The sequence below is a fragment of the Mytilus californianus genome, unplaced genomic scaffold (assembly GCF_021869535.1).
Source record: "Mytilus californianus isolate M0D057914Y unplaced genomic scaffold, xbMytCali1.0.p SCAF_12, whole genome shotgun sequence".
In the NCBI taxonomy this organism is placed as follows: domain Eukaryota; kingdom Metazoa; phylum Mollusca; class Bivalvia; order Mytilida; family Mytilidae; genus Mytilus; species Mytilus californianus.
Genome location: NW_026262604.1, coordinates 4,601,737 through 4,616,600, shown reverse-complemented (window position 1 = coordinate 4,616,600; position 14,864 = coordinate 4,601,737).

Sequence of the window (14,864 nt, the reverse complement as noted above, 5' to 3'; positions counted from 1 at the left end):
TCAATGCTAATGTAAATAAAGGCAACAGTAGTATACCGCTGTTCGAAATTCATAAATCGATTGAGAAAAAAACAAATCTCGTTTACAAACTAAAACTGAGGGAAACACATCAAATATAAGAGGAGAACTACGATACAACAGAAACACAACATTAAAATGTAACACACTCAGAAACGAACTATAATATAACAATGATCATTTTTTCTGACTTGGTACAGGACATTTTAAGAAATAAATGGTGGGTTGAACCTGGTTTTATGGCTAGGCAAACCTCCCGCTTTTATGGCAATGTTCAATATAACATTACAATGACAACATAACATGACAGGACTACAATACAAATAAATGGGAGAACATATAGGACAGAGAAACATACGAATAATAGCTAACAAAAGGTACCAGATTTAAAATTTAATACGCAAGACGCTCGTTTCATCCACACAAGACTAATCAGTGACGCTCAGATCAAAAAAGTACGAAAGCCAAAAACAAGTACAAAGTTGAAGAGCATTGAGGACCAAAAGTTCCAAAAAGTTGTGTCAAATACGGCTAAGGTTATAAGTCTGGGTTAAGAAAATCCTTAGTATTTAGAATAATTCTTACTTTTGGAAACAGTAAATTTATAAAAATGACTATATAATAGATATACATAGATGATAACATCGAAGTGGTGACTAACTACAGAATAAAAACGGATACATAAAACAACATAAACCAGCACATAAAAATTCACAGCCGAGTTAGCCAAAGAGATCAACGCAAAAGCAAGGTGACGTCACATTTGAATTTCTGAAATTTCCCCAAAATAGGATAGAATTAGGATAGAATTCAAGATTTGGTTGATAATACTCATATAACATTTATTAATAACAATGAAAATTACAAAACTAATTAATATAAAATGTGGTAGTAATTAGATAATTAATAGTATTATCTAGCTATGTCGGTGTTTCTTCTAAATAAAACGGTAAACCAAATATATCGTATAAATTTAGTTCACCCAAAACTAAAATCTAATTAATGAACTGGGTGATTAATTATCTTTACCATAACACACGAATACAACAGAAAATAATAAAATTTACAACTACAAACGATAAGATATTTGACAAAATCCGATGAGAATAATAAATATAACATCAAAACTAAATACATGAATTTTTGATAGAAAAGTTCCGTAACACGTCTCATAGCAATGCGAATTCACACTCAGCAAAACAGTCTTAATCGGGAATAAGTCACGTTTGGTAATTAAAAGATCAGACGACGTAATATCAAACCACAATCTAACACGGGGTAAAAATGTCCTTAGTTAGTTTGGACAAAGACACATTGTATGGATCGACCAATTCGTGATGGTGTCCGTAAAATTTATGGAAAGTCATTTTTAATCTGTCCTCCTTATAACTTTGTTGGAGCAGTTTCTAGAATCGTAATCTTTCATTATTCGTTTTAGCATGCCCCTTTGTGCACTGTCCTAAGCCCTGCCCACATGGCTATAAGTTTGACGACAAGGATTGTCAGACATGTGAATGTTTACAAGGTAAGATATTGTTTTACGTCATGCCTGTATGGCTTTAAGTTTGAAGGCACAGATTGTCAGACATGTGAATGTTTACCAGGTAAGATATTGTTTTACGTCATACTTATATGGGCCTAAGTTAAACGACAAGGATTGCCTGACATGAGAATCTTTACCGGGTAAGGTATTACTTTATGCTATGCCCACATGGCTTAACGTCTGACAACAATGATTGTCAGACATGTGAATGTTAACCAAGCTAGATATTGTTTAACGCAATGCCCATACGGCCCTGAGATTGACGACACGGATCATCAGACATGTGAATGTTTACAAGGTAATATATTGTTTTATGTCATAGATATAGGAAGATGTGGTATGAGTGCCAATGAGAAAACTCTCCATTCAAGTCACAATTTATAAAAGTAAACTCTTATAGGTCAAGGTACGGTCTTCCTTCCAAGGAACGGTCTTACTTCATGCCGATATAGCTTTAAGTTTGACGACAAGGATTGTCAGACATGTGCATGTTTACCAAGTAAGATATTGCATAACGTCATGCCCATATGGCTCTATGTTTGACGACAAGGATTGTCAGATTTGTGGATGTTAAGCATGGTAGATACTGTTTTACGTCATGCCTATATAGTTTAATGTATGACAACAATGATTGTCAGACATGCGAATGTTTACCAGGGTAGATATTGTTTTACGTCATGCCAATATGGCTTAAGGTTTGACGACAAGGATTGTCAGACATGTGAATGTTTACCAGGTAAAATAGTGTTTTACGCCATGCCCGTATGGCTCTAAGTTTGATAACAAGGATTGTCAGACATGTGAATGTTTACCAGGTAAGAAATTGTTTTACGTCATGCCCGTATTGCTCTAAGTTTGTCGACAAGGATTGTCAAATATGTGATTGTTAATTATGGTAGATATTGTTTTACGCCATGCCCATATAGTTTTAAGTTTGACGACAAGGATTGTCAGACATGTAAATGTTTACCAGGTAAGATATTGTTTTACGTCATGCCCATATAGTTTTAAATTTGACGACAAGGATTGTCAGACATGTGAATGTTTACCAGGGTAGATATTGTTTAACGTCATGCCCGTGTGGCTCTATGTTTGAAGGCAATGATTTTGAGACATGTGAATGTTTACCAGGTTAGATATTGTTTTACGTAAAGCCCGTATGGCTTTAAGTTTGACAACAAGGATTGTCAGACATGTGAATGTTCACCAGAAAAGTTATTGTTTTACTTCATGCCCATATGGCTCTGAGTTTGACGACAAGGATTGTCAGACAGGTGAATGTTTACCAGGGTAGATATTGCTTTACGTCATGCCCATATTGTTTTAAGTTTGACGAATAGGATTGTCAGACATGTGAATGTTCACTAGGAAAGATATTAGTTTACGTCATTCCCATATGGCTCTAAGTTAAACGACAAGGATTACCAGACATGTGAATGTTTACCAAGTTAGGTATTACTTCACGCCATGCCCAAATGGCTTAACGTCAAAAAACAATGATTTTCAGACATGTGAATGTTTACCAGGGTAGATATTGTTTTACGTCATGCCAATATGGATCTAAGTTAAACGACAAGGATTGCCGGACATGTGAATGTTTACCAGGTATAACATCGTTTTACCCCATGCTCAGATGGCTCTAAGTTTGACGACAAGGATTGCCAGACATGTGAATGCTTACCAGAAAAATTATAGTTTTTTGTCATGCCCATATAACTTTAATTTTGACGACAATGATTGTCAGACATGTGAATGTTTAACAGGTAAGACATTGTTTTACGTCATGCCTATATGACTCTAAGTTTGACGACAAGGATTGTCAGACATGTTATTGTTAAGCAGGGAAGATACCGATTTACGTCATAGTCATATCATTTTAAGTTTGACGACAAGGATTGTAAGACATGTGAATGTTCACCAGGTCAGATATTGTTTTACGCCATGCGCATATGGCTCTAAGTTTCACGACAAGGATTGTCAGACATGTGATTGCTAAGCATGGTGGATATCAATTTACGTCATGGCCATATCATTTTAAGTTTGACGACAAGGATTGTCAGACATGTGAATGTTTACCAGGTAATATATTGTTTTACGTCATGCCCATATGGCTCTAAGTTGAACGACACAGATTATCAGACATGTGAATGTTTAAAAGGTAAGATATTGTTTTACGTCATGCCCACATGGTTATGAGTTTGACGGCAGGGATTGTCAGACATATGATTGCTAAGCATGATAGATATCGATTCACGTCATGGCCATATCATTTTAAGTTTGACGACAAGGATTGTAAGACATGTGAATGTTTACCAGGTAAGACATTGTTTTACGTCATGCACGTATGGCTATACGTTTGACGACAAGGATTGTCAGACATGTGAATGTTTACCAGGGTAGACATTGTTTTATGCCATGCCAATAAGGCTCTAAGTTAAATGACAAGGGTTACCAGACATGTGAATGTTTACCAAGTGAGGTATTACTTTACGCCATGCCCAAATGGCTCAACGTCTAAAGACAATGTTTTTCAGACATGTGAATGTTAACCAGGCTAGATATTGTTTTACGCAATGCCCATACGACTCTGAGTTTGACGACACGGATTGCCAGACATGTGAATGTTTATCAGGTAAGGTATTACTTTACGCCATGCCAATATGGCTTAACGTCTGACAACAATGATTGCCAGACATGTGAATGTTTACCAGGTATAACATTGTTTTACCCCATGCTCAGATGGCTCTAAGTTTGACGACAAGGATTGCCAAACATGTGAATATTTACCAGAAAAGATATAGTTTGACGTCATGTCCATATAGCTTTAATTTTGACGACAATGATTGTCAGACATGTGAATGTTTACCAGGTAAGACATTGTTTTACGTCATGCCTATATGACTCTATTTTTGACGACAAGATTGTCAGACATGTGATTGTTAAGCAGGGAAGATACCGATTTACGTCATAGTCATATGATTTTAAGTTTGACGACAAGGATTGTCAGACATGTGAATGTCTACCAGGGTATATATTGTTTTACGCGATGCCCATATTGTTTTAAGTTTGACGACAAAGATTGTCAGACATGTGAATGTTCACCAGGAAAGATATAGTTTTACGTCATGCCCATATGGCTCTGAGTTTGACGACAATGATTGTAAGACATGTGAATGTTCACCAGGTCAGATATTGTTTTACGCCATGCGCATATGGCTCTAAGTTTGACGACAAGGATTGTCAGACATGTGATTGCTAAGCATGGTTGATATCAATTTACGTCATGGCCATATCATTTTAAGTTTGACGACAAGGACTGTCAGACATGTGAATGTTAACTAGGTAATATTTTGTTTTACGTCATGCCCGTATGGCTCTAAGTTGGACGACACAGATTATCAGACATGTGAATGTTTACAAGGTAAGATATTGTTTTACGTCATGCCCACATGGTTATGAGTTTGACGACAAGGATTGTCAGACATGTGAATGTTTACCAGGTAAGACATTGTTTTACGTCATACACGTATGGCTATAAGTTTGACGACAAGGATTGTCAAACATGTGAATGTTAGTAGGTAAGACATTGTTTTACGTCATACACGTATGGCTATAAGTTTGACGACAAGGGTTGCCAGACATGTGAATGTTTACCAAGTGAGGTATTACTTTACGCCATGCCCAAATGGCTAAACGTCTAAAGACAATGTTTTTCAGACATGTGAATGTTAACCAGGCTAGATATTGTTTTACGCAATGCCCATACGACTCTGAGTTTGACGACTCGGACAGCTAGACATGTGAATGTTTATCAGGTAAGGTATTACTTTACGCCATGCCAATATGGCTTAACGTCTGACAACAATGGTTGTCAGACATGTGAATGTTTACCAGGGTAGATATTGTTTTACGTCATGCCAATATGGATCTAAGTTAAACGACAAGGATTGCCGGACATGTGAATGTTTACTGGGTATTACATTGTTTTACCCCATGCTCAGATGGCTCTAAGTTTGACGACAAGGATTGCCAAACATGTGAATGTTTACCAGAAAAGATATAGTTTTACGTCATGTCCATATAGCTTTAATTTTGACGACAATGATTGTCAGACATGTGAATGTTTACCAGGTAAGACATTGATTACATCATGCCCATATGACTCTTAGTTTGACGACAAGGATTGTCAGACATGTGATTGTTAAGCATGGAAGATATCGATTTACGTCATAGTCATATCATTTTCAATTTGACGACAAGGATTGTCTGACATGTGAATGTTTACCAGGGTAGATATTGTTTTACGCGATGCCCATATTGTTTTTAGTTTGACGACAAAGAATGTCAGACATGTGAATGTTCACCAGGAAAGACATTGTTTTACGTCATGCCTATATGGCTCTGAGTTTGACGACAAGGATTGTAAGACATGTGAATGTTCACCAGGTAAAATATTGATTTACGCCATGCGCATATAGCTCTAAGTTTGACGACAAGGATTGTCAGACATGTGATTGCTAAGCATGGTAGATATAGATTTACGTCGTGGCCATATCATTTTAAGTTTGACGACAAGGATTGTCAGACATGTGATTGCTAAGCATAATAGATATCGATTTACGTCGTGGCCATATCATTTTAAGTTTGACGACAAAGATTGTCAGACATGTGAATGTTTACCAGGTAAGACATTATTTTACCTCATGCCTATATGGTTCTTAGTTTGACGACACGGATTGTCAGACATGTGAATGTTTACCAGGTAAGATATTGTTTTACGTCATGCCCATATGGCTCTAAGTTTGAAGACAAGGATTGTCAGACATGTGAATGTTTACAAGGTAAGGTATTATTTTACGTCATGCCTGTATAGCTTTAAAATTGACGACAATGATTGTCAGACATGTGAATGTCAGAATTGGTTGTATAATACAAATGACAGCAACATTGCAATACAATGAAAACAAAAATGTGTCCCCATCAATCTAGATAGCCAGCATGTCCTTTTTTATTCAAAACATTGTCTCGCAACAAAGTTTTAGTAGTTTTGATACCTCAGGCTGACCCGTATTACAAAATTATGTGACGCATCAACCTAAACTGACCATATTTGCAGTTTATTATGTAAATTCTATATAGCCACATAGTAAATCAGCAATATTTTGATTTCAGAATGGATTGTATAATACAAATGACAGCAACATTGCAATACAATGACAACAAAAATGTGTCCCCATCAATCTAGATAGCCAGCATGTCCTCTTTTTATTCAAAATATTGTCTCGCAAAAAAATTTCAGTAATTTTGATACCTCAGATTGACTCATATAAACAATGTAAAAAAGTTATTCGACTGCGTCCACCAAAACCAACCATATTTGCACTTTATTATGTAAATTTATATAGCAACATTATAACGCAGTAATATTTTTATGTCAGGATGGCTTGTATAATACATGTGACAGCAATATTGGAACAAAATCACTACAAAATTTTATCCGCATCAATTGAGTGCCAGCATATCCTCTTTTTATTGAAACAAATGTTTAGCAACAAAATTTCAGTAGTTTTGTTACAATACCTCAGGCTGACTTGTACAACAAAATCATTTGACAGCATCTACCAAAACTGACCATATTTGTACTTTAGATGTATATCTATATACAAATGTAGCTGCATTATACATCAGAAGTGTTGTTTTTAATGTCAGGATGGATTGTATAGTACAAATGACAGAAATATTGGAAAACAATGACTACAAAATTTTGTCTGCTTCAATTTAGAGTGCCAGCATTTCATCTTTATATTCGTAGTATTAAACTGTCACTAAAGTCAGTAGTTCAGGATTGTTTTCCAGTGGCGGATCCAGAAATTTTCATAAGTTGGGGCCCACTAACTGCCTAAGAGGAGGCCCACTTTGGTTATGCTTCAGTGATTCCCTATAGAATCAACCATTTTTTTTCCAGAAAAGGGGGAGGCGGTCATGCTGGACCCCCTCTAAATCCGCCTCTGTTTGTATAATAAAACTATTCGACCACATCATTAAACACTGACATGACAGATTTCATTTGTACTTTGTGATAAAAAGTATGAGATGTTCTCTTCAAGGAAATGTATACTGTTAGTATATTATGTCGGTTGGTTGATTTTGTTGGTAGTTAAATAGCAAGTGGCAAATATTTCATTCCTGTTCACATGAGTATATTTTTTTCGGACGTCCAAGATATCGTTTATAATCCGTAAAGACAAATCTGACGAAATTGACGAGATCGTTCCTAATTATACAACACCTTATGTGCAATAACACTGTACAATTTTCCTTTGAACATTTTGTCGAAAGCAGAATCGTAAATCCAAGGCAAACAAGGTGAACTACAATGAAATATCAAGGAGTTAAATTTATAAAGAGACTGTCAAAAATGGGAAGCGAAGCAACGTTAAAAATGATTTTGATATCCCATGATATAAAAATATTGTTCCGATGCGTGGATAACCTTTCTATCCGCCTTCTAGTTAAAAGAAAAATCCTTTCTTTTATAATAGTTGCATGTGATCACAAGTGTGTAATTTTATAGCCATTGTTTAATGTAAATAAGAATATGAAAATTTGTTTTTTTAATGTGTATAATATCTATAACATAGAGTCTAACGAGTAGAGAAATTTGCTATACTGGGAAAAACGAACAATAGGATTATTATTATTGTTTATGTTTACAATCCGAAAACTTAAAATAAAACGAACTTCGGTTTCAACCAATGAAATGTCGTACACCATTCATTCACACCATTCCCGGCCGCACGTTACACAATCACACTATTTCTCATACACCATTACACCATTCCCCTTACACCATACACCATACACCATAGCACCATACCCCTTCTACCATTGCACCATATGCCATACACCATTACACCATACACGTTTTTTGGGGGAAGTTTACACCATCCAAGGGCTGTACCAGGTAAGACATTGCTTTGCGTCATGCCTATATAGCTTTCAGTTTGACGACACGTATTGCCAGACATGTGAATGTTTACAAGGTAAGAAATTGTTTTTACGTCATGCCCGTATGGCTCTTAGTTTGACGACAAGGATTTTCAGACATGTGAAAGTTTACAAGGTAAGAAATTGCTTTACGTCATGCCCAAATGGCTCTAAGTTTGACGACAAGGATTGTCAGACATGTGAATGTTTACAAGGTAAGAAATAGTTTTACGTCATGGCAATATGGCTCTTAGTTTGACGACACAGATTGTCAGACATGTGAATGTTTACCAGGGTAGATATTGTTTTACGTCATGCCCGTATGGCTTTAAGTTTGACGACAAGGATTGTCAGACATGTGATTGTTAAGCATGGTAGATATCGATTTACGTCATCGCCAAATCATTTTAAGTTTGACGACAAGGATTGTCAGACATGTGAATGTTCACCAGAAAAGATATTGTTTTATGTCATGCCCGTATGGCTCTGAGTTTGACGACAAGGATTGTCAGACATGTGAATTTTTACCAGGGTAGATATTGCTTTACGTCATGCCCATATTGTTTTAAGTTTGACGAATAGGATTGTAAGACATGTGAATGTTCACCAGGAAAGATATTGTTTTATGTCATGCCCATATGGCTCTGAGTTTGACGACAAGGATTGTAAGACATGTGAATGTTATCAGGTAAGACATTCTTTTACGTCATGCACGTATGGCTCTAAGTTTGACGCCAAGGATTTTCAGACATATGAATGTTTACCAGGGTTGACATTGTTTTACACCATTCCCATATGGCTCTAAGTTAAACGACAAGGATTGCCAAACATGTGAATGTTTACCAGAAAAGATATAGTTTTACGTCATGTCCATATAGCTTTAATTTTGACGACAATTATTGTCAGACATGTGATTGTTTACCAGGTAAGACATTGTTTACATCATGCCCATATGACTCTTAGTTTGACGACAAGGATTGTCAGACATGTGATTGTTAAGCATGGAAGATATCGATTTACGTCATAGTCATATCATTTTCAATTTGACGACAAGGATTGTCAGACATGTGAATGTTTACCAGGGTAGATATTGTTTTACGCGATGCCCATATTGTTTTAAGTTTGACGACAAAGAATGTCAGACATGTGAATGTTCACCAGGAAAGACATTGTTTTACGTCATGCCTATATGGCTCTGAGTTTGACGACAAGGATTGTAAGACATGTGAATGTTCACCAGGTAAAATATTGTTTTAATCCATGCGCATATGGCTCTAAGTTTGACGACAAGGATTGTCAGACATGTGATTGCTAAGCATGGTAGATATAGATTTACGTCGTGGCCATATCATTTTAAGTTTAACGACAAGGATTGTCAGAAATGTGATTGCTAAGCATAATAAATATCGATTTACGTCGTGGCCATATCATTTTAAGTTTGACGACAAGGATTGTCAGACATGTGATTGTTTACCAGGTAAGACATTCTTTTACCTCATGCCTATATGGTTCTTAGTTTGACGACACGGATTGTCAGACATGTGAATGTTTACCAGGTAAGATATTGTTTTACGTCATGCCCATATGGCTCTAAGTTTGAAGACAAGGATTGTCAGACATGTGAATGTTTACAAGGTAAGGTATTATTTTACGTCATGCCTGTATAGCTTTAAAATTGACGACAATGATTGTCAGACATGTGAATGTCAGAATTGGTTGTATAATACAAATGACAGCAACATTGCAATACAATGAAAACAAAAATGTGTCCCCATCAATCTAGATAGCCAGCATGTCCTTTTTGTATTCAAAACATTGTCTCGCAACAAAGTTTTAGTAGTTTTGATACTTCAGGCTGACCCGTATTACAAAATTATTTGACGCATCAACCTAAACTGACCATATTTGCAGTTTATTATGTAAATTCTATATAGCCACATAGTAAATCAGCAATATTTTGATTTCAGAATGGATTGTATAATACAAATGACAGCAACATTGCAATACAATGACAACAAAAATGTGTCCCCATCATTCTAGATAGCCAGCATGTCCTCTTTTTATTCAAAATATTGTCTCGCAACAAAATTTCAGTAATTTTGATACCTCAGATTGACTCATATAAATAATGTAAAAAGTTATTCGACTGCGTCCACCAAAACCAACCATATTTGCACTTTATTATGTAAATTTATATAGCAACATTATATGTCAGGATGGCTTGTATAATACAAATGACAGCAATATTGGAACAAAATCACTACAAAATTTTATCCGCATCAATTAGATTGCCAGCATATCCTCTTTTTATTGAAACAAATATTTAGCAACAAAATTTCAGTAGTTTTGTTACATTACCTCAGGCTGACTTGTACAACAAAATCATTTGACAGCATCTACCAAAACTGACCATATTTGTACTTTAGATGTATATCTATATACAAATGTAGCTGCATTATACATCAGAAGTGTTTTTTTTAATGTCAGGATGGATTGTATAAAACAAATGACAGAAATATTGGAAAACAATGACTACAAAATTTTGTCTGCTTCAATTTAGAGTGCCAGCATTTCATCTTTATATTCGTAGTATTAAACTGTCACTAAAGTCAGTAGTTCAGGATGGTTTTCCAGTGGCGGATCCAGAAATTTTCATAAGTTGGGGCCCACTAACTGCCTAAGAGGAGGCCCACTTTGGTTATGCTTCAGTGATTCCCTATAGAATCAACCAATTTTTTTCCAGAAAAGGGGGAGGCGTTCATGCTGGACCCCCTCTAAATCCGCCTCTGTTTGTATAATAAAACTGTTCGACCACATCATTAAACACTGACATGACAGATTTCATTTGTACTTTGTGATAAAAAGTATGAGATGTTCTCTTCAAGGAAATGTATACTGTTAGTATATTATGTCGGTTGGTTGATTTTGTTGGTAGTTAAATAGCAAGTGGCAAATATTTCATTCCTGTTCACATGAGTATATTTTTTTCGGACGTCCAAGATATCGTTTATAATCCGTAAAGACAAATCTGACGAAATTGACGAGATCGTTCCTAATTATACAACACCTTATGTGCAATAACACTGTACAATTTTCCTTTGAACATTTTATCGAAAGCAGAATCGTAAATCCAAGGCAAACAAGGTGAACTACAATGAAATATCAAGGAGTTAAATTTATAAAGAGACTGTCAAAAATGGGAAGCAAAGCAACGTTAAAAATGATTTTGATATCCCATGATATAAAAATATTGTTCCGATGCGTGGATAACCTTTCTATCCGCCTTCTAGTTAAACGAAAAATCCTTTCTTTTATAATAGTTGCATGTGATCACAAGTGTGTAATTTTATAGCCATTGTTTAATGTAAATAAGAATATGAAAATTTGTTTTTTTTAATGTGTATAATATCTATAACATAGAGTCTAACGAGTAGAGAAATTTGCTATACTGGGAAAAAAGAACAATAGGATTATTATTATTGTTTATGTTTACAATCCGAAAACTTAAAATAAAACGAACTTCGGTTTCAACCAATGAAATGTCGTACACCATTCATTCACACCATTCCCGGACGCACGTTACACAATCACACTATTTCTCATACACCATTACACCATTCCCCTTACACCAAACACCATAGCACCATATCCCTTCTACCATTGCACTATATGCCATACACCATTACACCATACACGTTTTTTGGGGGAAGTTTACACCATCCAAGGGCTGTACCAGGTAAGACATTGCTTTGCGTCATGCCAATATAGCTTTCAATTCGACGACACGGATTGCCAGACATGTGAATGTTTACAAGGTAAGAAATTGTTTTTTCGTCATGCCCGTATGGCTCTTAGTTTGACGACAAGGATTTTCAGACATGTGAATGTTTACAAGGTAAGAAATAGTTTTACGTCATGGCAATATGGCTCTTAGTTTGACGACACAGATTGTCAGACATGTGAATGTTTACCAGGGTAGATATTGTTTTACGTCATGCCCGTATGGCTTTAAGTTTGACGACAAGGATTGTCAGACATGTGATTGTTAAGCATGGTAGATATCGATTTACGTCATCGCCAAATCATTTTAAGTTTGACGACAAGGATTGTCAGACATGTGAATGTTCACCAGAAAAGATATTGTTTTATGTCATGTCCATATGGCTCTGAGTTTGACGACAAGGATTGTCAGACATGTGAATTTTTACCAGGGTAGATATTGCTTTACGTCATGCCCATATTGTTTTAAGTTTGACGACAAGGATTGTAAGACATGTGAATGTTATCAGGTAAAACATTCTTTTACGTCATGCACGTATGGCTCTAAGTTTGACGCCAAGGATTTTCAGACATGTGAATGTTTACCAGGGTTGACATTGTTTTACACCATTCCCATATGGCTCTAAGTTAAACGACAAGGATTGCAAGACATGTGAATGTTTACCAAGTAAGGTATTACTTTACGCCATGCCAATATGGCTCAACGTCTAAAAACAATGATTTTCAGACACGTGAATGTTAATCAGGCTAGATATTGTTTTACGCAATGCCCATACGACTCTGAGTTTGACGACACGGATTGCCAGACATGTGAATGTTTACCAGGTAAGTTATTACTATTCGCCATGCCCATATGGCTAAACGTATGACAACAATGATTGTCAGACATGTGAACGTTTACCAGGGTAGATATTGTTTGACGTCATGCTAATATGGCTCTAAGTTTAACGACAAGGATTGCCAGACATGTGAATGTTTACCAGGTAAGACATTGTTTTACCCCATGCTCAGATGGCTCTAAGTTTGACGACAAGGATTGCCAGACATTTGAATATTTACTAGGAAGATATAGCTTTACGTCATGCCCATATAGCTTTACTTTTGACGACAATGATTGTCAGACATGTGAATGTTTACCAGGTAAGACATTGTTTTACGTCATGCTTATATAGCTTTTAGTTTGCTAATATGGCTTAATGTCTGAAAACAATGATTTCCAGACATGTGAATGTTCACCAGTCTAGATATTGTTTTACGCAATGCACGTACAACTCTGAGTTTTAAGAAATTCTTTTACGTCATGCACGTATGGCTCTAAGTTTGACAACAAGGATTATCAGACATGTGACTGTTTACCAGGGTAGACATTGTTTTACGCCATGCCCATATGGCTCTAAGTTAAACGACAAGGATTGCAAGACATGTGAAAGTTTACCAAGTAAGGTATCACTTTACGCCTTGCCCATATGGTTTAACGTCTGAAAACAATGATTGTCAGACATGTGAATGTTAACCAGGCTAGATATTGTTTTACGCAATGCCCATACGACTCTGAGTTTGACGACACGAATTGCCAGACATGTGAATGTTCACCAGGTAAGTTATTACTTTACGCCATGCCCATATGGCTTCACGTCTGACAACAATGATTGTCAGACATGTGAACGTTTACCAGGGTAGATATTGTTTTACGTCATGCCAATATGGCTCTAAGTTAAACGACACGGATTGCCAGACATGTGAATGTTTACTAGGTAAGAAATTGTTTTACGTCATGCTCGTACAGCTTCAAGTTTAACGACAAGGATTGCCAGACATGTGAATGTTTACCAGGTAAGATATTGTTTTACGTCATGCTCAGATGGCTCTAAGTTTGACGACAAGGTTTGCCAGACATTTGAATATTTACTAGGAAAGATATAGCTTTACGTCATGCCCATATAGCTTTACTTTTGACGACAATAAAAGTCAGACGTGTGAATGTTTACCAGGTAAGACATTGTTTTACGTCATGCTTATATAGCTTTCAGTTTGCTAATATGGCTTATTGTCTGAAAACAATGATTTCCAGACATGTGAATGTTAACCAGGCTAGATATTGTTTTACGCAATGCACATACGACTCTTAGTTTTAAGAAATTCTTTTACGTCATGCACGTATGGCTCTAAGTTTGACGACAAGGATTGTCAGACATGTGAATGTTTACCAGGGTAGACATTGTTTTACGCCATGCCCATATGGCTCTAAGTTAAACGACAAGGATTGCAAGCCATGTGAATGTTTACAAAGTAAGGTATCACTTTACGCCTTGCCCATATGGCTTAACGTCTGAAAACAATGATGTTCAGACATGTGAATGTTAACCAGGCTAGATATTGTTTTACGCAATGCCCATACGACTCTGAGTTTGACGACACGAATTGCCAGACATGTGAATGTTTACCAGGTAAGTTATTACTTTACGCCATGCCCATATGGCTTCACGTCTGACAACAATGATTGTCAGACATGTGAACGTTTACCAGGAGAAATATT